Source organism: Zonotrichia leucophrys, chromosome 9 (genome assembly GCF_028769735.1).
Source record: "Zonotrichia leucophrys gambelii isolate GWCS_2022_RI chromosome 9, RI_Zleu_2.0, whole genome shotgun sequence".
NCBI classification, from domain to species: Eukaryota; Metazoa; Chordata; class Aves; order Passeriformes; family Passerellidae; genus Zonotrichia; species Zonotrichia leucophrys.
The window spans coordinates 10,105,656-10,126,868 of record NC_088179.1 but is presented as its reverse complement, the minus strand read 5'-3'; the positions used below and the strand labels follow the sequence as shown (position 1 = coordinate 10,126,868).

The following is a 21,213-nucleotide window of genomic DNA, read 5'->3' as shown; positions in this document are numbered from 1 at the left end:
TTCCACTGGGGGAAGTGTTTCTTGCTGGCAGTGGAGCCTTACAGGCAGTTTTTTTATTAGGCAACACAACAGTTTAGGTCACGCAGTATCCACTTTTAGGATCAGTCTGTTGGATGCCCCAACGCACAAAGGGGAGCTGGTAAATTTGCCCATGAGATGGGACTCAAAACTTAGACTACATCAGTGAGAGCTGATGCCACCCCTTTGTTTAGCTCATTCTTCAGCTCTGAAGAGCAATAGAGAATTGCAGTTATGTCATTCTTACTACCAAGTATGTGGCTGAAACATAATGTTCCCATGCTTCCATTTGGTGGTGTGTCCTTCCCCATCAGGCCTAATTAGAATCCTGATATTTGTATGGAAATACTGGATTTTATGTGGGATAAACGTAGATAAACTGGGGTTATTCCAAAAGCCTGGTCATTGATTTGAGTCCCTTATTCTAGTTGCAGTGATATGTTTTAATGAATCTAAATCAAGCTTCAAGAATTCTATCTCAAATTCTGCCTTAACATTTTACTTCTCACTGACTCCAGAGAGAGCACTCTAAAGAAAGATACAGCCCCACATCAGCTCCTTACTGTGTTCATCGTCCTTTAGAGTGCAGTAGAAAAAAATAGTTGTTTGATTTATGCTTCCTTTCTGCTTTCTCAGAGTTGTTGGATTTCCATCCTCATCATTTTACATTTGTTCCTACTAATAGTGTGCTCTCAAGCTATTTCCCATTACATATTTACTCCCTTTATTGTTTGCAATATTGAACTATAGTGACTGAATTCCTCCCCCACTACACAATTTCTCCAAGGTCCCATCTTTGTTATGACCAAACCTACCAATACATACTAGCTTTTAGCTCTAGGAAAGTTAGTATTTTACAAACTTAAAAACAAATTAAAAAGTAAGGAAGACATTCAGACAGTCTGCAAGTTCTTTGGAAAATCAGAAAACACCAGTTACAGCTGCATTCATACACAATGGGGAAGCACAGAAGGTATCAATCACTTTAAACAGGTAAAGAACACCAGTGCCCTTATCCTCCCACATCCTCTAACACACATTACAAAGTTCCTAAGATGTTGTTGGAAGCCATCAGTGACTGCCTCCTCCTTATGGAGGGATACAGACGTGGAAGAGATGCCACACTGACTCTGCACCACCCCAGGACCCTCTCATGCTCAGGAAGTTCCCCCCATCACTACTCCAGGACAGCATAAACAGCCTACACCCAGGGGAGCCTTCAGAACTCTTTCAAAGTGACTTATTCCTTTTAAATGCATGGTTCTTACAAGATGGCAACCAAGGTTATTGTGTCTAACCATTTCCTCCTAGGGGAGACATTGTCATTGGGTCGGTAGCAAGAAAACTTTTAAAACAGGAAAGGAAGAAATACCATGCAATAATTTAGTATGTTCCACTATTAACCAAACCATTTCCTCCCCAAAACATTTTTTTACAGCCATTTAAGGCTGAGAAATCAAGGCTTTATGACTTATTCGATTTTCTGAAGTATGCCTGTGAAGACAGTTCTCATGAACTTATCCTCTAAATCAACACACCTGTCAATATCCTGGGTGCAGAACATGAAGGTACTTCCTAACAGACTTTGGTCACAGACATGTTAAAGACTCACTGCCAGGTTTTACACCAAACCAACCCATTTTCCAGGCACTGCCACACAGGTACTGAGGAAGAGCTTTGCAGCAGCACATGCACAGCTCCTCCCACCCAGCTGCAGGCAGAGCAGCAGTGCCACCAGGACCTCTCACCATGGGGACATCTGAACAGCCAGGCTGAATGTACAGAGAGCACACAGGGCAGGCAGCAAAAGGCACAGAGAACAACTGAGTTCCCTTAAGGTTGCTTGGACTGCACAGAATCCAGAGGAGTGGATCCTCAGACCTGTAGTAACAGCCCATCTCTCTAGGATTTCCTGTTCCCATTTCCTTCACCAAAACTAAACCTTCTTTTTCACAACTTCTGTCAATACTTCCCTCCACTGACACATTCTGGATCTGTTCCAATGTAAATAAGGCAAACTTCTACTTTACTCTCAGTTAGGTGGGTGGGGGATTATTTTCTGCTTTATTTAGGTTTCGTTTGTTGGTTTTTTGGTCTTTTGTTTTGCTTAGGTTTTTTACTTGTTTTTATTATTACTATTGAAGTTTATCACACTGTGCAAGTCATCTTGAAGTGGTTTCAGAGTCACACACAGACCAGAGAAAAGCCTGCTGAGAATAAACATGTTGTAAACCAAATTACACCTGAAAAGGCAACACACTGTTTCAAATAACATATGGCTGCTGTACAGAACAGAGAAGAACATTAAAAGAGTAGAAACTGGGGGACTGACTCCGTGCATGTAACAATACAGGTTGCTAGGATTGCTCTATTTATTTGGGTGGCTTTAAAAAACAAAAATAACACAAGGTTGATACCACAGTTTTGCATAAGTTTTATCACCAGCATAGATGAGCCATTTACAAGGTATGCAGAGAGAGATACTGCACTTTAACTTCAGACAATGGTATGTTTAAAAAACAGGAACATCTTTACTGGGTCAAGCTGCTATAGTTTACAGCAAGTGCAGAATCACATGAAATTAATATCAAAATTCTCAACAGCAGTTTTTCTTCTGAATTCAATCCAAACTAATAAATCTACTGTGGCTCTGCTTTCTCTGTTCACTTCAGTTCTTATCTAAATGACAAGTCTTGTCCATGTGCCACGGATAAGTATAGCATCATGTCAGGGAAATGACAGAAGCATCCTCAATTCTGCCAGACAAATCACAGTAGATGGGACATTATTTTTTCTTTTGCTATTTGACAGTGCCATCTGTAACTTCTGCCAATTTTCTTGCATTACTCAAGGCAATTGCTTTCCTTTTGTTAAGAAGAAAAGAAGGTTGTGACAGAGCTAGCCATCAAAGTTAACACGGCACCCAGCTTTGTGCAACTTTCATAACACTCCTACCTGCAACATGGAAGAGAGGCAAAATGCCAACAAAATACATCAGGGAATCAACACACTGACAAAGACAAATGCAAATTTAAAAAAAAGGTTTGTGCTCAGTGTTTTATGATTCAAGGAAGCATTACAATTATACATGACCTGCTCTGTCCTTAAGGGCTAGAATGGGCACTTGATTGGGATATTAGTACAGGAAACACCGGGCTCATGTGGCTGGATGCACATGATCTAGTGGGGAAGCAGCTTGTTGTGCTACATACTGAACATATTTCTACCTTTTTCATAGAAAAATAACACTGCAACTTCCTTCATGCCATCTGCCCTACACTGAGTTCCTCAAACATTGCAGGAAAAGGAAAGAATCTTTTATAGGAATATCCTATAACATTGTCAATACATGAAAGACAGTATTCGCTACTAATATTACAAGTGCCAAATGGTGAGCTTGGTCTCATAATTATTAAACACATTTATTAGGCTTATCTTGTATGTACAAAGTCATTATAGGAGGGTTTGAAGCATTTAAGTACTTCAGATATACATGGTCTTGTCAGCATTTCTACCTGAGTTCTCCTGTGATAGTGATTAATTCAAACAGCATTTTGTTGACAAGACTTTCTCACAGCTGGGCTTAGATTCCTGCATGCTGGTGACTCTTGCAAATTTGCTACCTTCCTCTGCTCATATAAGGTCTTAATCCTCAATATAACATTTAGCAAGTGGAGCAGAGCAGCAGTTTTCTTTGTCTCAAGGGTGTTAAGGTATTGGAATAGGTATCCCAATATAACCAGTTAGATGGTGCCTAGGCCAGTTCTGACCTTCGCTGCTTGGCCAGAGGCAGCACTGTGGCGTTTAACCCCAGAGATACCTTGGCTGGCGGCAGAGTGCAGCGGGGCACAAGACAGGACTCCGTTCTCCTCAGGAGAGAGCTTCTGGCGATGGTGGAGAGAAAGGGAATGGATTCTGCTAGAAGGTAGCCAGATGTTTATTCCATGAGTACAGATACATCTGCACTGGGCCACTGCTGGTAACAGAATGGAGGCCGCATGGTCTCATTCACATTTTAAGCTCAGGACAGGGGAAGGGGAGGGACAGGTGAGTCACCAACCAGGTGAAGGGGCAGGGTCTCAAGGTACTAGGGACACCTATCACACGACGCCTTGCTGGTATGTTAGCCTGATTGACAGGGCACACTCAGCGAGGGGCGAGGGGGAAGGGAGAAGGTAAAACAGGATATTGCAACACACCACAACATTAAGGCATCACTCAAGGAAGCCCTAAGTTTCTAGTTGGCTGAACAAGTAGTTTTCTGCATGAATTGAAATCTATTTTGCAAACTGGATGCTGGAAAAATGGTAGGTAAATGTCTAGAATCAGTATTATAACAATTAGCAGATGGTTAACATCTCAAAAAGAAAGAAGGGAGTTCAGGACCTAAAAGCTGTAAAGTCCTATCTTGCAAAGACATCCACAGGGGACTGTATACTTTCTAAAAATAAAACCAAAGACCAACAGTCTAAATTTGAGTGCCTTTAGGTGCAAGCATGCATGTTTCAACCACTTAGTCTCAATTTTATCTTTTTTTGCAACCTCTTTTTTGGAATAGTCAAAGTAAAAATCAAATCTTTATCATGCAAGCTATGACAGATGGGATCCCTTTGGATCTGCTGTAGAAAAAGATGCAGAAGGAGTATCTGCAGTATTTGCTGCAGAAATTCCCATCAGAAGTCAGATGTCTTCATGGAAGAGGTGCACTTTTTTAACATTCTTACAAATTAAAAATCATAAGTAAATGAATAAATGCCTAAGTGGTCTTACAGAGCACATTAAAGTCCCTCTTAAGCTGGGAATAACAGATAAATAGTGCAGAAAATACAACCCGTCCCTTTCTGTCCTAATGCCAAAGATGTAATCACTCTTGTCAGAAACATTAATGTGTCATACAGTAAAATTTGAGGCTATTAAAATACCAGTGCAGAGATTTGATATTAAAAACATTTCTCATGAAATTGCTTGCTGCACATTGACAAAATATGGAAGCCCTGTGGGCTTGTTCCTTTAAAATGATACATTTGATTCTGACAGAAAGAAATTTAAAGAAATTATATACAGACTGATTTCCAAGTAGTAGCAGAAACACAAGTCATGCTCACAACCAAAAATCCAAGTACTATCGCCCTCGAGGATTATATTGAACATGCTGATAAATGATGTGCAAGTGGGTGTATGAAGAAATAAATACAGGGATTACAGAAGTCACAGCAAATTCTGCCCAGGCAACTCTCTAGTGCATTAATATTTTCATTTAAATCAACTTGCATTATCCAGCTTCTTTGAAGTTATAACAAGAACCATATAAATTCTCCTGCAGTCATTAGGCACAGAGAGATACTGAAATGCACCTGTAAGTGCAGTTAAACCAAGTAGAAAATGTGTAAATTAACTAAATTAGGAAAAAAGTAGAACTTTCAATATGGAGAAGCAATTGATACTTAATGATGACTCCACAGCATTTATGGGCTAAACAGATCACTTTCCTTTTGATGCAGTTCTTAAAACAACCCCCAGCAGGATGGCATAGGAAGCTGGGGCATGTTTAGCAGGTCACTCCCTCTGCACTGCATTCTTAAAGGCTGGAATGGAAAAAGGGAGAGAAGTATCCTAAAACAAAGCTTCTCCTCCTGGAGTCACACAAGCCATTTCAGGAACTGAAACCTGCTTCTGCAGGAGCAGCACTAATGATACTCTCCTAGTCTCACCACCCAACCACTCCAAAAAAGAGAGGTGCATTATGGAATAATCTCCAAGCCTGCTTATGAGACCCTTTAAAGCAATTTCTCCATTCAATGTCAGAGTGCTCTTAAGGCACTTGGGGGCCTTGCTGACAAAGGACCAAACTGACCACATCTGAGCAACAAAGTAAAAATATGGGATGCCTGACTGCCATAAAGAATTCTACACCAAGATTCCTTCCCATCCTGCCTAGATGGCCCAAGACCATGGCTTCAGCCAGTTGATAAGAGATTTTTTTTTCCCCAGCTATCTTTTCCTGCACTTCTAAGAGTACTTTCTTTTGAATTCATGAAACTCTTTTTAGACCCATGAAACTACAAGGTTTTTTGATGCAGCTAAACTAATTTCTTTAGTGCATGCTAAAATCCAACTCTTATATGATAAAGCAATAAGATGTCTTTTGATCTCATTGGCATGCATTGCATAAAGCTAGAAAGCTTTACATTGAGGCTATTCCTTCCTTTATGTTAGAAATCACACATCCCCGTCACTGTCACTATTTCCTCATCCATCAGTGTCCAACCTCTGAAGAAAAATGTTGGGTTTTTCTGGACAAACCCTGTATTCATTATATATTCCCACATTTTGTTTCATTATTAGGGGTTCTACTAAAGCAGCTTCTTGTTAAAGAGGATGAATACTCTTCATTTTGTCTGACCTCCTTCACTTGCCTGTTGAAGATCATCCTCCATACCCAGTAAGTGCCTGATATGCAAGTATGACAAATATTGCCTGAGATGCTGCCCCAAAATAAGCAAAAAACTGGTATAAAAACATTTCTGTAATTATGGAATATAGTTAGTTAATGCCATAAAATGCTAGCTTTTATATTTTTCTTATCTTTGTAATCCTGCATTTTAGTGTATAACTCTAAACTCCATATACAGTGTTAGCTGCTGCTTTAACATTTTGGTGAGGCAAAACAATTTCTCTCTAGGCCTGGGAATGAAGGACACCATACTGTCCTTTGTCTCTCAGGCCCTGAGAGATGTAAACAAAAGTGAGTTGGGCAGGAGCAAACTTGGAATAAATTACTTTATTATCCAAAACTGTAATTAGAAAATTAACCCCCATATGCAAAAGGAGCAAACTTATAAAAGTGTGAAAACCCATCATCCATTTTTTGGGTGTAGCCCCTGGGGGGGCTTTGTCTGCCCTAGGTGTAACTGAAGGCCCTTCAGTAAAAAAGACCTGCTTTTTATTCCCTTAACTTTGTCTGGCTGCTGTTTCTAGGTAGTACCAAAAAAGCATGTTTACTTCATGAAAAATGTGGGCTGCAACAAAAAAAAGAAATTGGGGTTTTATCTAGACAGTTTAAAGGGTAAGTATTCTTAGAGCAGCTGGCTGGGATAATTTCAGCTGAAATATATTCTGAACATAGAGACAGGTCTATCATTTACAGTAACAAAAACTCATAAATGTCTCTATTAAAGAGTGGTTTTCTGCATAATGAGGAATAAAGGACTGAGTGGTCTCACAGGTGAATGTTGAATGTATGGGTAAGTTATTTTTTCATAAAGTAATTCCAGACACTGAACAAGAAGTCAGGTTTGAAATCCCAAACTGACATTGATTCAGATGCTAGCTTGAGGCCATACTTTGGATAAGTGCAGTATTGCTCTAAGTGTGGAACACAACAGATTCGCCTATTGCAGCAACAGCAACAAAATTGCATTAAAAAAAAATTAAAGTCTGCCTACTGAGCTCTTTTGAGGCTGCAAAATTGTGTAACTTTGAGCCAAAACCTACATTGTAAAAAACAAACAAAGAAAACAACAACTATTTTGTCTTTAAGACTATTTCCTCTGATAAGACTCCAACACATTTAACAGAAAAAAGTGTTTCATAGAACTTAACATAAAAGTCAACATTCTACAGCAACACTTGCCACAGGCACCAAGGCTGGTGGCTCTGGGCCTGAGGGATGTCTCAGCATATGACCTGTATCAGGTAACTTCTGCCTCCAAGTGAAAGACTTTCAGTAAATATACTTACTGATGAGGAGACCAATATGAGAGAGAAAAATCTTCCTTAAGTTTTAAGGGAATGGAGTCTACAGTATTTTTGGGTTAAAGTTAGCTTTAAGTCATCAGCTTAGTATTGACACCTGCCAGGAGATCGCCAAATCCCTGGGGTCTTCTGAAGTGGAAAAGCAGAATTTTTACCTCATTGCAGTATTAGTCATCTGCCTTTCCACCCCTTTAAATCACCTAAGAGAAGTTTTGTACAAGCTGCAGTCCTTGGCAGGTGCTCTGCAGCCTGGATCCCATCCCTCAGCTGTGTGCCATGATGTTTTCCTGCTGGCTCTGCAGCCACAGCCTCTGCCCAGAGGCAGCTGCTCCCTCGCCAGGACACAACTGCCTGATATTTGCAGGCTTTATACAACAAAGGGGAAAGGCAAAGAAGAAATAGCTCCTTAATGAAAGGCATTTAAATGGCTTTTTTGTCATTACATTCAGCCGTGTTTCCTTTAGTTGCAATAAAACCCCACAGATTTTAAGCCTTTTCTGATAATGTTACATTACACGGTTTTTCTCCTGTTGTTTTACAAGAGCCTAAATAATGCCTTTCACCCACACACTGAACTTGGTGGTTCAGGGAAAGCAGGCTTCCTCACAGGTTTCCATGAAACTGGGTAGGCAGTTCTAAGTTGGATTTTTAAAATAAACACCATTTTGTTTCAAAGAAAGAAATCAGGGACTCATTTCTGGGGAAGAGAAAGGCTCATATTCCAGAAATAAATTTATAAATGGGGACGTATGAGGCACAACCTCCGAGCCCACAGCAAGGGACAGAGCTCAGGCCCTACATGGCCCTGGGGAGGAACTGAGGGGCCCCTGTTTAGTACCTTAACTTTGGTCATGAATTATAAACAACCTCTGTGATGGTTTCTGAGGAAGGTGCCCTTTCCAGCATGGTCAGCCACAGTTAGTCTTTGCCCTTTATCCCAGGGAGATGAGAGTATGGAAGGTGTTGCTCCCAGCCTGGGGCAGGAAGGGCTGAAGGCTCTGGCGCCATGCTGGCCTGCACTCACACCATGGCGGCGCCATGAGGCTCTGTGAGGGCACGGCCTTTGGCACGAGGGTGGTGGGCAAGGAGGGGAAGGCCATGCAAATAATTAAGTTTTGTTTTATGGCCCAGCTCATGCAAAAATAAGAGATTAAAAAAATAAACAATAAAATAACCTTACCACCAAAGCTTAAATGAAAACTGGATTGAGATGCATTTCAAATAGTCACTCCTGCTAGAACTTGCTGAGAAAATAAATTGACATATGCACTTTCAAACATTCTAAACATTTCAAACATTCTAAATAGGTCAGTTAGACTTCTTCTGTTAGTAAGAACACTGTACCTGAAATTTATTTATTTTATACCATATTTAACATTAACACACACCAGATCTATCATAGACTGCAAACTGTTGTCATCTTATTGTAAATCTTCCATACCTTCTGGGTGATTTCTCATGGGCAGTTCCTCACAGCACTGACTCCTCCTCCTCCTCCTTCTTCTTCTTCACAGCGCAACCAACAAACTGCAACTCTCTCCTCACCCAGCTCACCCACTCTTTTGTAGCACTCATCATCTTATTGGACACACCTGTGGCCTATTAAGGGCAGGCCTGTTCCCAATCTTTGGTGATTGGTACAGCTGCAACTCCTCAGGTGTGACATTACCTTCTGCATTATTCTCTTACATTCTATTCCTCCACAGCAAACCATAAGGTTTTTTCCATTACACCCAAAAGCTTTTTCAGTATAGTTCACCTTTAGCACCTCCAGCCAGTAGGAGGTTCTGAAACAAATAGTTTAATAAAGCCCTTTTCAACCCAAATTTTTTAGTTCATCCATGTCAGGAAATGCTTCATAGTAGGGCAGCCATCAGACTGCTGTGGGAGTAAGGAGCATGTGTATGTTTCACATACATTAATGTTGGGGGTTAAGGGGCTGAGAGAGGTTTCTGTGGAGTACTTTCATTTGCCACATCCCAGCTCTAAGCCAGCCAGGGATGTAGTGAGGGGAGTTTAGCACAGCAGCAGAAATCCTGACTCTCTAGGTTACATAACCCCAGAGGGATGCTGGGATCTTGATCACTCTGAAAAGCACCGCACAACAATGACAGTTAAGAGCTGAACACTTCTGGAGTAATTTTTAAATGTTTGTTAACTCAGATGCCATGGTAACATTAAAAAAATTAAAACCTATGTGCTAGCACTGTCAGAGTCAAGTAGCTTCAGGGGTCCTCAGCAAACAAAACCTACCTACAATTTCAATCCTACTGCCTCTACTACCCTGTTGGTTGGCTGGCCCATCTTACTACAGATGAGACTCACTCAGCTCCCAGACTCATCATCTTAGTTTTAAAGTCACATTTTTCACTGTATTACTTTGCTTCAAAGAGATATGCAGCTATTTTTCTGGCTGCTTGTAAGGAAGTTACTGTTGGCTGTAGCAGATGCTAGTTCTGATTCTGTAAGTTTACATACCCAAAAAGACCATGAAAATACTAGATCAAGAATTCAGAATAGGATCAGAGAAGAAATATCTAAATTTGTAAAAGTGCCAAGTCAATTTATGACCGAGCACTGAGACCAGGTAATGGTGGAAGCAACAGAGACATGAAATCTATCCATTTCAATGCTTCCTCTGGAAATGTTCCATAAAGCTGGAGGAGACTGGAGCTCAGCCTGACAGGATTTGGATGTCTGTAAAACTAACCTAAATAGCAAACTAAATCCTGTGTATGAGGGTATTCTGTGGAGGTAGCCAGTTATCTAAACATAAAACTTCGAATTTTAATTGTCATTTTTTAGAATAGAATTCTGCACTTAGAGAGACAAGCCTCAGTTGGAGGCAACACAGGGAAAACAACCTTTGCTAAAATATCTTTTTGCCTTTACATCTGTTGTTGCAATCCTTAACTCATACTGCAGTCATTTAATACAAGCAAGATTGTTCTATTTCTATGCAAAGTAAACATAAATACAGCTGAACTGCTCAAATCTCCAGGTCTCAAACAATGCCAGTAACTCTGGAGCGCAGAGCAAGCCTGGAAGCTTGATATTGATGGAGTTGTTTAATAAACATTTCTGTGCAATGTCAAGACAGCATTGTTTATTCTCTATTCTGCTTCAAGTTTTGTGCTATTTAGTTTATTTCTGAAAGGGTCATGTTCTGACATGAGGCATTAATTGAGAAGCTTATTTCCCGTTAAAAACAAAAACCATTGTCATATTCATGACTGAGACAAAAAAGTAAATGTCAAAGACAAAGAAAATCTAGAAGTAAATCTAACAAGAAAAATCTTGGTTTTTCTTAACCTGCCATTGTTTACTTATGTGGGGGTTTTTAATCCTTGGAGTAACTAATACTGAATTTTTTACTAGGCAATTTTATTGCAGAAGAACTAATATGAATACCAATCAATCCACTGGTCAGTGCAGACAACCCTATCACAGAAATTTAAGAGCTTTGTTATTTTGCACTGCTCTTTATATTACAAATACAGAATTCTCTAACAGTTACCCAAATGAAGGTTTATAGAGTATTTTAAACTGCCAAAAACAACAGCTTGCCACTAAAAACAAACAAAACAAGACTCTACACCAATAACATATTGGCTATTTTTGTCTTGTTGGTCATGAAAATGTTAGCAAATAAACCTTGCTTTGTTTCAACAAATAGGTTGAGACAGTTACACATACAGAGTAATCAATGTTCTTAAACACTCCAAAAGAGACATAATCATATTCATTTTCCAATACCAAAATTATAAACAATTCAGTAAATAGCATTAAAAATAATTCCTTATAAGAACCTATTTAATTTATTCTAAGGTCTTGCTTGTAATACTGTAACACATGATGTGGTCAAGCAATGGTCAGACTGATGCGACAAACTGCAGCATCACAGAAATTTTCCCTAGTAGAGACAATTCAAAAGGAAATATCAGGGCAGCCTGGGAATAGCCAAGTGAGACAGAGGCTATTCATGCAATTGAAAAACTTTGGGAGAGCCCATGAGCTAAATCATGAGAGATAAGTAAATGAAAATAATCCAAGAAAGCAATGCTGCCTACAGATACCATTACAGTGTCTACCATTATAATGTATAACTGTTATAAAGGAAATATTAGCCAGTTTTAGAATTTTCTCATATTTCTAGAAATGGAACTGAAGATTTCACACATTTTCTGTTCCATACCGGGTTTACTAGGTTGTGGGTTTTTTTGGCCATTGTCTCAGAAGCACTTCAGTTATTTGTAAAACTTCTCATTAGTAGAAACTTCTTTTTTTCTCCCATTAACAATAGCCACAACTTTTCTTTAAAACATCTTGCTATGTATGTTGTTACCAGGAATGTACTTTTCACCATTTCTATGAAAGATACTACTTAGCTGTTCCCATGCAGTTCACAAATGCTCAATCTCCTGGCACCAGCAGGAGAGCCCAGGCTGTTGAGGCAATAGGCAGAGAAACCCAAGCAGAAGCACTCTCACTCCTGGGCTTCAATGCTTCTGCTCCTCTCTCCCAGGTGATATAGCAAGGAAAACAGCCTGGCAGGTGGGACAAGAGCCAGGATGAGATTGGAAAAAAGCACAGTCAGAAACAAGAAAGCTGCATGTAGAAGACCAAAAGCACAAAGTAAATATTTGGGGTTTGTTTTTGTTGTCTTTGACTGCTAAGTTTATAACCTTGCTGTGCCCCTACACAGCTTTTGTTTTATGAAGTCAAATGCTTTACTAGATTTCTTTTCTTGGCCTCTATTTATCAGTGCATTGTTTGACTTAACAGACAAGACAAGTATTTGCATAATCATGTCTTCATCTGCTACTGTGAACATGTACAAAACTCCACACATGTGCATTCTCAGTTTGAAAAAAATCATGTTTCATGTCTTTGCTCAAGAGAACTTTTCATTATAAAGTAACAACATATAAACAATGCTAGTTCAAGTATCCCTAATATAACTTCTTTCTAGTTGTAACCATCTTCTGTGGTACAGCTGTGTGTTAGCAGATGTGAAATGGCCTCCTATTATTTGGGATAGTACATGAGGATATGATGAATCAAGAATGAAATATTACTTCTGCACTGAAATCCCTTTTAGATCTTGGCATCAACAACCCATTGGACATGCACATGCACCCCAGGTATCTAACTAACAAGACTGATATTAACATTTATGATGTAGAAGCAGCAGATTTTTAATATGAGCTATAACTAGACTCAGCCTAAAATATACACCACTTCTTTCTGCTCATAAGAACAGCTTTGAAGCTATCTGTGTTTTGCCACAGCTTCTTATTTCTCCCAAGACCAGTGAACTCTACAGAGCCACTCTTCACTACACCTCATTCAGTGTAACTTCTATCTGACACATAATATACCTTGATCCTCTCTATGCATTTGGAAAGAGCACTCAGTGCATCAAAAACAGTGATTCAATGTAATTATATAACTGTCTGGCTATGTAACACTTGATACTTAATCCTCTCACCCCTTCCCCCCCCCCCCCAAAAAAAAAAAATAAAAAGAAAAAAAGAAACCAAAAAGACCAAACTCACAGACATTCTTTACCAGGATTACTTAATGTTCACATAATTCATACTTCCCTTTGACTTTGTATTAGTCTAAATAAAATGACAATGACATGGCTGTGGAAATCCAGCACCTTCTTGCTGTTACACAGATAATAATCCAGCAAATGCTCTGTATACTCAAATTGTCTCACTGATATCTCTATTTACACTAGCAGCAGTAGCTCCTGCTTCCTCTGAGCCACATCATCACTGCAGGCACCAGAACAATTTTACACACCTGGGAATTGCTGCTCAGGACTTGCCTCTTGCATATCACCTACTGCTTCTAGAAAGCAACCCTTTCTCATTAACCCTTGGCACTCCCATTTTCTAAATCACAGGATCAGAGCTCTTTTGCAAGCATTTTTGCAGCTTGTATAGCCACTACAGCCTAATAAATGACTGTTCGAATGCATAGACAGTAGCCTGGAAAGACAGTGAAGTACAATAGAGAGAAACCTGTAGTTATTTAATCACTTGATTCCCAGCTCTGCATAAACACATTCATTCCAAACAGTGATTGTTCTGACTTCAATGAAGCTGGTTTTGACACAGGTAATTACCACCAAAATTTACCTGATCAGGGCCTCTGCTACCTCACCAGCAAAGGTCTGATCAACAGAGCCATTAGAGTGCTTGTAGCCATCTTATGCTAAAATTTGTCCTGTGAATACAATAGCTGCTGCCTGCTTTGTGCTGCAGCTGTGTTACAATTAGCAACATCAGCTACACATCTGTCAAGTATTAGATATTTTTCACATAGACCCTCTGCAGGATGATCACTGGGTAAAATCCTTTGGGCGATGCTCGTTCAGATTAATCACGGCATAAAGTAAGATATGTGAGTGTAATTGAATGGTGAAGTCCCTGTGCTCATTTCTCATGTCCCTCACCCAGAGATGTGAACAGGCAGCTTGTCTGCACATCACACCCCTCAAAGACAGGTTCTGCAGCTTGCTCCTCTCAGTCCTATGGGCACTGCAGGCAGCTGACCATTCTAGGTCATCTCTGCTGAACGAAATGTTAATGCATTTACAAAGCTGATTAGTTGGACTGACCCATCTTTTGGTCTGCTCTTCAGTTCGTCTTCTGAAATCCCATAATAGGATTTACTCTTCTGCTGCAGCTTGCCTAGGAGCCCTGTAAATTCAGCCCAGAGGGCTTTTACTGAAGGAAAATTAGGAGATCTATCATTTCACTGCAGTACACTTCAAATACACGTGCAAAAGCGTGAAGACTAGCCAGCTTCAGCATTGATTTGCATAAGGTCAACATGATTATTGTTCCTCTAAAAAGCACACGTGCTGCAGCAAATTCAAATTGCATTGCAGGAACATGAAAGAGGGAGAGCATGGAAACTGCCTCACCAGCTTCCTGACCCACTGAACAAAAAAGACAGCCGTCAAGAAGTTGGACAAAGTAAGCAGGAGACCTGCATTTGGCAACTCATCTCTACACACAGCTCCCTGTCAGGGCACTGAGCAAAGCCTCTGGTAGCACACTTCAGTGCACAACCTCCATTCAACTACACAGAAATTTGTTTAACTCTGCACATGGCTGAAATTTGCCATTTTCTGTTTCAACCATTCTCAAGCTTTTTCCTAAGATGAAACATGTTTAATAGTTATTAAAATAAAACTATCTAGAACAGGAACTTCAAATTTAGAATAGCATGTTTGTGCATATGTTCTGTGCTGTTCCAAATCTGAACAAATACTGCAACTTTGAAAAAATGAACCCTCGGACATATCAGACAAGGTAAAAGTATGAGGGAGCAGTGGGAAATCTTGTGGAAAATTCTGGTCTCCTCTCAAAAAGTAGGGTCAGACAGAACTCAGGAAACAAAGTTTTCTAAAAGCTAGGAGAATGCTTGTCCTTAATGTCTAAGATTTGAAATCTAGAAAAGCAAACAGATCTTCAAAACTGTGAATGTCCTAGAGATTGTAAGACGAGGTGCCCATTCACCATATCTTTCCATACAAGTGAAGAAGCAAGCGGCCTCAAATGAGGCCACTAAAAAACAAACAAAAAGAGTTGTTTTTTTCATTAAAAAAAACAAACTAGTAAAGCTGTGGATATAACCATGAAATTTTATACTTTTTCTTTTCTTTTAAATTAAAGAGAAACCAGAAAAATTTGTGGAAGAGATATATGCTGGCAGTTACTCTTTACATAATATTATTTGAACATGTTTCTGTATTAAAAATACTTGGGGCTATGGAAAGGATTAGAGGATGGTGGACATATATATTTTTGTTTGTCCTGTTCTCATTCTCAATCCTAGATATTTGCTTTTGATTTTTGTTGGAGGCAGGGCCTTGGGATATAGGGTTTTTATTAAAAAAAATTAAATCTTAAAACCAGCTATTTCCATGCTGTTATCTCTCAAGCAACTGTAAGGCACAAAGAACAAGTAATGTGTCTGTTTGTGAAGTTCCAGAGATTTTAAAAAGACCTCAAGTAGACAGATCCTAGAGCACATCTAATGGGGTTCCTTTTTGTATCATGTTTCATTCTTCCCAGAGGCCAGCCTGTACTGACTTTTCTCCTTGAATACCCACCCTAGTCCCAAGCACAAGGAAGAAGGGGGGAACAGCAGGGAGTTTATCTCAGCTGACACCCAGAGGGGTCACATTAGTCACTGCCAGCTTGCAACTGTTATATAAAGAAGGCAACTTGCCCAAGAAAATACGGAAAAAGAGGCTTCAGTGGGCTCTCCCAGACAGTGATTCAGAGTTCTACACCTACTCAAAAATCCTCTGAAGGTGTTTCCATCTCTCCTAGGCAGACTAGAAGACAAGGCAGCGAACACAGTCATCCAAGGAAAATGGCTAAATTTAGGCAGATAAATACTTCTTCTTGTGCAGATTGGAAATAAAGGCAGAGCCTAAAGAGATAACTATCAAATAAATTGCCAGTGATTGCTTTTGAACTGCCCAGGAATGATGGTATTTTATCTTGTCATCACATCTAATAAACAGAAAATGCAATTGAGTCACTCGGTAGGCAATTGGATTTCATTTTTCATTTCCCTTTGATGCTTATAATTCCATTTTATGTTAGCAGCAGAGAGGGCTGGGCTGTGACAGTGATAACTGATAATCTAGTAGTGCTTATTTTTTCCTAGAACATCATGAAAGTAGCAAGTCGTGATAACCTCTAGCAGCAACATGGGCTAAAGATGAGACCTTCACATGGAGACTTTTGCAGCATTACTGACATCATTACACTGCTACTCTGGAAAAATCAGTTGGCATTTTTCAGCATAATAGAGCGACCTTCCTTCAGCAAAATGCTGGTGTTAGCTTAACTACTCTGGAAAGCCTGGAGGGGCTCATTTACACAGGGGTTAATGGTCTAAATTCTGCAACTCTAGTCCCAAAATCCAAGCCTCCATGCAGACATTCTCTAAGTTTTTGTATCATTCAGCAGCCTTTGCCTGGTGTTGTTCTGATCAAATATAAATTGCATAGCTTAGCTTTTTTTCACAGCTGTACAAACTACTTCAACTAATGGTTACCTAACTTTCACAAGCATAACAGCATTTGTATCACAACCCAGCAAATCCTCCAGACAATTCCACTCAATTCCTCTTCTAAAATCCTTGAATTGATGTAGGCTCATAATTATCCAAGTATATTCTTAATTGTTTTCAGATCAGTCCTCTTATTACAGTTTTTTTTCAGTCTCTCTCAATTAGGCTCAGTTGAAGTGCTTCCAGCTGAAACATCCCAAGATAAATATTCTTGTGACTACCATGCCAATTGACAGTTAAAGCACAGCATAAATGTAGCAGAATTTATCTGTTTGGAAGCCCAAGAGTGAGACAGGATCTCGAATGTGATAGTTCAATAAATGAAGTTGAGCCTATTTGTCTCCTGCTGTTTTAACTCTGTGAGGGCTCTGTGCTTGTGACTTGTAGTACAGGGGCACCTGACACTGCAGTAATGCTGAGGCACAGGAATAGATTACCTACAGTGCTTATGGAAATGTCTAGCAGAGGGAATTTTTAAGGACATGTTGGACTAACTGCTTCTGACAGTTGCTTAAGTATAGTTGACATTACTTTCAGAAAAGGGGATTATATTTCACGGGTTTTCCCAGACCTATTTTGTAGAGTTCCATGGCATACCAGCATTAAAATCACATTACAAATTTGTAAAAAAGCAGCAGTTCACATTTCTTGGAATGTGGCATGACTGGGTGGCCTTCTGAAGTTCCTTCCAGCCCAACTTATCCCAATTCCCTGGGTAGCTGTGTAGATTGCCATGGAGCCACTGTTCTCCTCTGTGCCCCACTGTGATTTGAGAGGTCAAAGCACCAAATATGGAAATCCATACACGAGGTTGGTGACATAAATGCCTGCATATAACCATGGTTCTTGTACTGCACATTTCTTACCCTTAATCCTGGTGTGTGCACATATATTCGGATCTGTTGGTACTCCCCTTCTATTTCTCTCAGCTGTTCTCTTTCCCTTTGAAAAGCACCACATTTTGAAGATTTTGGTGGACACTTCTACATGTTTAGAATTTGTCCAAAGTGTTTCACCATTCTGAAAGATCTTCACATCTGACTGAACTGTAATTACAGATGAATATACACAACAATGAAATAAGAACTTGTTCAGATTTTAATTTGCAATAGAAGTAACAACTTGGCTGCTACAATAATAAACTTTTATAAAACTAACTTTGTGAGGCAGTGAACACTTTTCTCTATATACAATGGATTAGAAGTATGTAATACATTGAGTCAGCCCTAAGATCTCAACATTGAAATAAAAAAACAAGTCCCAAGTCATTATCACCTTAAAAAAAAATTCAAAGTTCTCGAGTTCAATCTTCAGTATAACTATCATCATTACCAGCTAGTATAAATGAGCTTTTGATCCATGGTGCAATTTACATGTATTTATAGTGTGTTATAAACCCACACAATACTTTTATTTCTCTAGAATTTGCTTCTTAGCAAGTGTTTTCTGACAAGAAAACATCTTCATGGCTCCATAAGAACAAGAATATTTGAAGATTTTCGTGACAGATAAAAACAAGCTATGTCCAAAACACCATTAAAGCTGTAAAGCTAGTCTATTTTTTTCCCCCTTAAACTTAAGGACTACATAGCTGATATTCCAAAGCCATATTTTTTCTTCATTATTACTTCTGGTTTCTTACTCTCTAGTTTAGGAACAATTTGTAGATGCTGAGAATTGAGTTGAGATATGAAAACTATGCAAAAACCCATGCTTCATACAAAACAGAACTCTGTCAAGTTTAAGAGGTGACTTTGTTCATACAAGCCAAGGAGGAGAGGAGGAGTTCCCTCTAAATCCCATGGCATCAGTAGTCTTTGTATTCCAATAACAAATCAACTAAGTCCACACAGTATAAAACTTAAACTTAGTCTTATGTTTATTTCCTGATGTTTTCCTGTAAATCAACCAGAAATTAAGAATGAGGCTGCCTTTAGATTTCTTAAATAAAAATAGAAATAAACCAAACCAAAATAAATTAAAAGCAAACAAAAAATTCTCACCCTCCCCTAAATAAAATAATTAAAAACCTATATATATATATATCAGAATTTCTGATGCAACATTGAGTAAAGCCATTGGCATACATCTAGAATATGAGGAGGACCTTTATTTTCTCCCTGTTGTCCTTTAGATGGGAAACTAAAAACCAAAACTCAAGCAAACATGCTGTGAGCAATATCTCACCCTTTAACATCATATCAAAGGTGAAGATCAAGCCCTTGTCTGCATAAATATTTAGTGAGAGCCCCTCAACACAAGGGTTTTGAAACTTAAAAGGGTTTAGGCAACACACAAGAGATTTTGATGTTCCACTGAGAAACAAGATCAATAAACTGCAACCAAGCTGAAATATTAGTTCCAAGAAGGATAATAAGGTCCTTGCATAGATACTGAATTTGAAGATAACTACACAAGATATCAGATAGTGTATATACTAGTTTACTTTCAAATATTTACATTTTATCCAGAATCTTACACACATACTATTGTGTGACATTCATTTTAAGTACTGCACATTAATGTGCAATCTTAATGGTGCTTGAAGGAAGGAGAATGACACCCATTACTGTATTTGTCCACTCCCTCCTCACCCAGCACGTGTTTAAATTCAGCCTATGGAGTATGAATAGCTCAGCTGTCCCAAAACACCTCATAAAGCAGTCCCATATATCCAAGCAGGTAGTATTTACTTATAAGACTCAAACTGCGCTAAGGAAATGCAAGGGAGTTCTGCCATCGTTGCTGTAGAGAGCAAGACTGAATATTAAAGTGGATTTAACATCAGAAAAATAATCCTAAAAAGTGCAGGGACTGGTAGCATTATGCAGTGTTCATATTTATATAAGAGTAGGGGAATGGTTGCAGGGATTTCAGCTTGGAAGACTGTCAGTGAAAAAATGTGAGCATGTACCATGGAGCAGAGAGTGATTGCATACTCCTGAGTCCACTCCAAACATTTTATTTTATGCATACATAAAGCTTAACCACAGTTATACCAATTCAGTATGGCAAAAAAATAAAGTAAGGCATTCAGAGAAGCAAGTCACGATACAATTACCATCAGCTTTGCCTCCACCTAAGGTTTAAGAACCTGTAATTGGGAGCTGTGAGAATTCCCCATCAAAGTAGGTCTAATTTTGTCAGGCTTTACTTAAATTACTGAACTACAAACTCAGTTTGACAAAGCTGCTTTAGTATGCCTCCACTGTTATTCCATTTTAACTATTATTACCAAAACCAAAATTGAAATGCAAGGCTTACATTCAGGAAATTATTTAAATATACTTCTGTTGCTAGAATGGACTGCCCTTAAAGAGGTCTGTACGTGCAGTATAACATCTTGATGAAGGCTGATTAAATAGATGCTTAAACATCAAAAAGGAAACAAAAGAGCCCTAAATCAGAAACTTGAAGCCCAGTTTGAGCCTACTCTCACTTGGGCTCCACTGCTGCTTACTAGAGGTCTGAGCTGCTTGGTGGGTGCTCAGATTGTCTGAATTGCATCCAGGAATATGCTGAGCTGTTGACATGGCAGATGTGAGAGTTGCGTGAGTGGAATCTCTGGTGTGTTTGACAGTAAATTTAAAGCTTAACATTGGGTATGACTTTTAGGAATCTGAAAGATGGTACACTGCAACTTGAACAGGAACAGAAGAAACTGCCACTGATTTCAGTGAGAAGAGAGGACATGGAGCATGAGAGATCAGGATCAGGAGAGGTGCCCAGCCTGAATTCAGACCACTACTCACACTGCATTTCTTACAATCCTGTGCAGGCTTCCTGCATTTGCCTCTCCAACCAGTGAATTGAAATTTGGGTTCCTGTAAAGGCATAGTGAAATAGGCCATTCATTTGTGAATTACAAACATTTTGGCAAGCTGAAAAAGTGCAAAAGTCAACTAGAGAGTCAGTCCTACTGTATATGGCAGCTGTTGCCAGGAGTTGTGAATGGCACTGAAGATCAGAAGAAAGATAAAGGCCCTGTATCAGTGCACTGCCCCTGCTCAGCCACTCCCAGCAACAGATGCCTTTAGAATGACTGCAGATGCCTCAGAGACCTGAGGTGTTAGAGCAAAATTTTCTGCAATACCATCACAACTGAAATCTCAAAAATCATACACAATAATTAATGTCAAGAGCTATTCAAGGAATTTGTACTTTGGCCAAAATATCCCCAGATGACATGGTCACTAAACACAAAAAGCACTAAATCAGTATTAGCACATCTATGTACTAATGTACTATGCATACAAACCCAGATTGAGGCTGTTATGAGGATGAGGTTTAAAGTGCAATGAGAAAGGAGACTGTTTTTTATCAGTTCTCTTT

At 39.3% G+C, this 21,213-nt stretch overlaps 1 long non-coding RNA gene across 1 annotated transcript in view; it reads right to left on the bottom strand.

Annotated features, from left to right (window-relative positions):
• The window catches only part of LOC135451908 (uncharacterized), a 90,587-nt gene extending 81,292 nt beyond the window's left edge, over positions 1-9,295 (bottom strand). The window contains exon 1 of the long non-coding RNA XR_010441470.1: positions 9,215-9,295. This is a non-coding gene — a long non-coding RNA (uncharacterized LOC135451908). The remainder of the gene's footprint in view (positions 1-9,214) is intronic.
• Between the last annotated feature and the right edge of the window lie 11,918 nt (positions 9,296-21,213).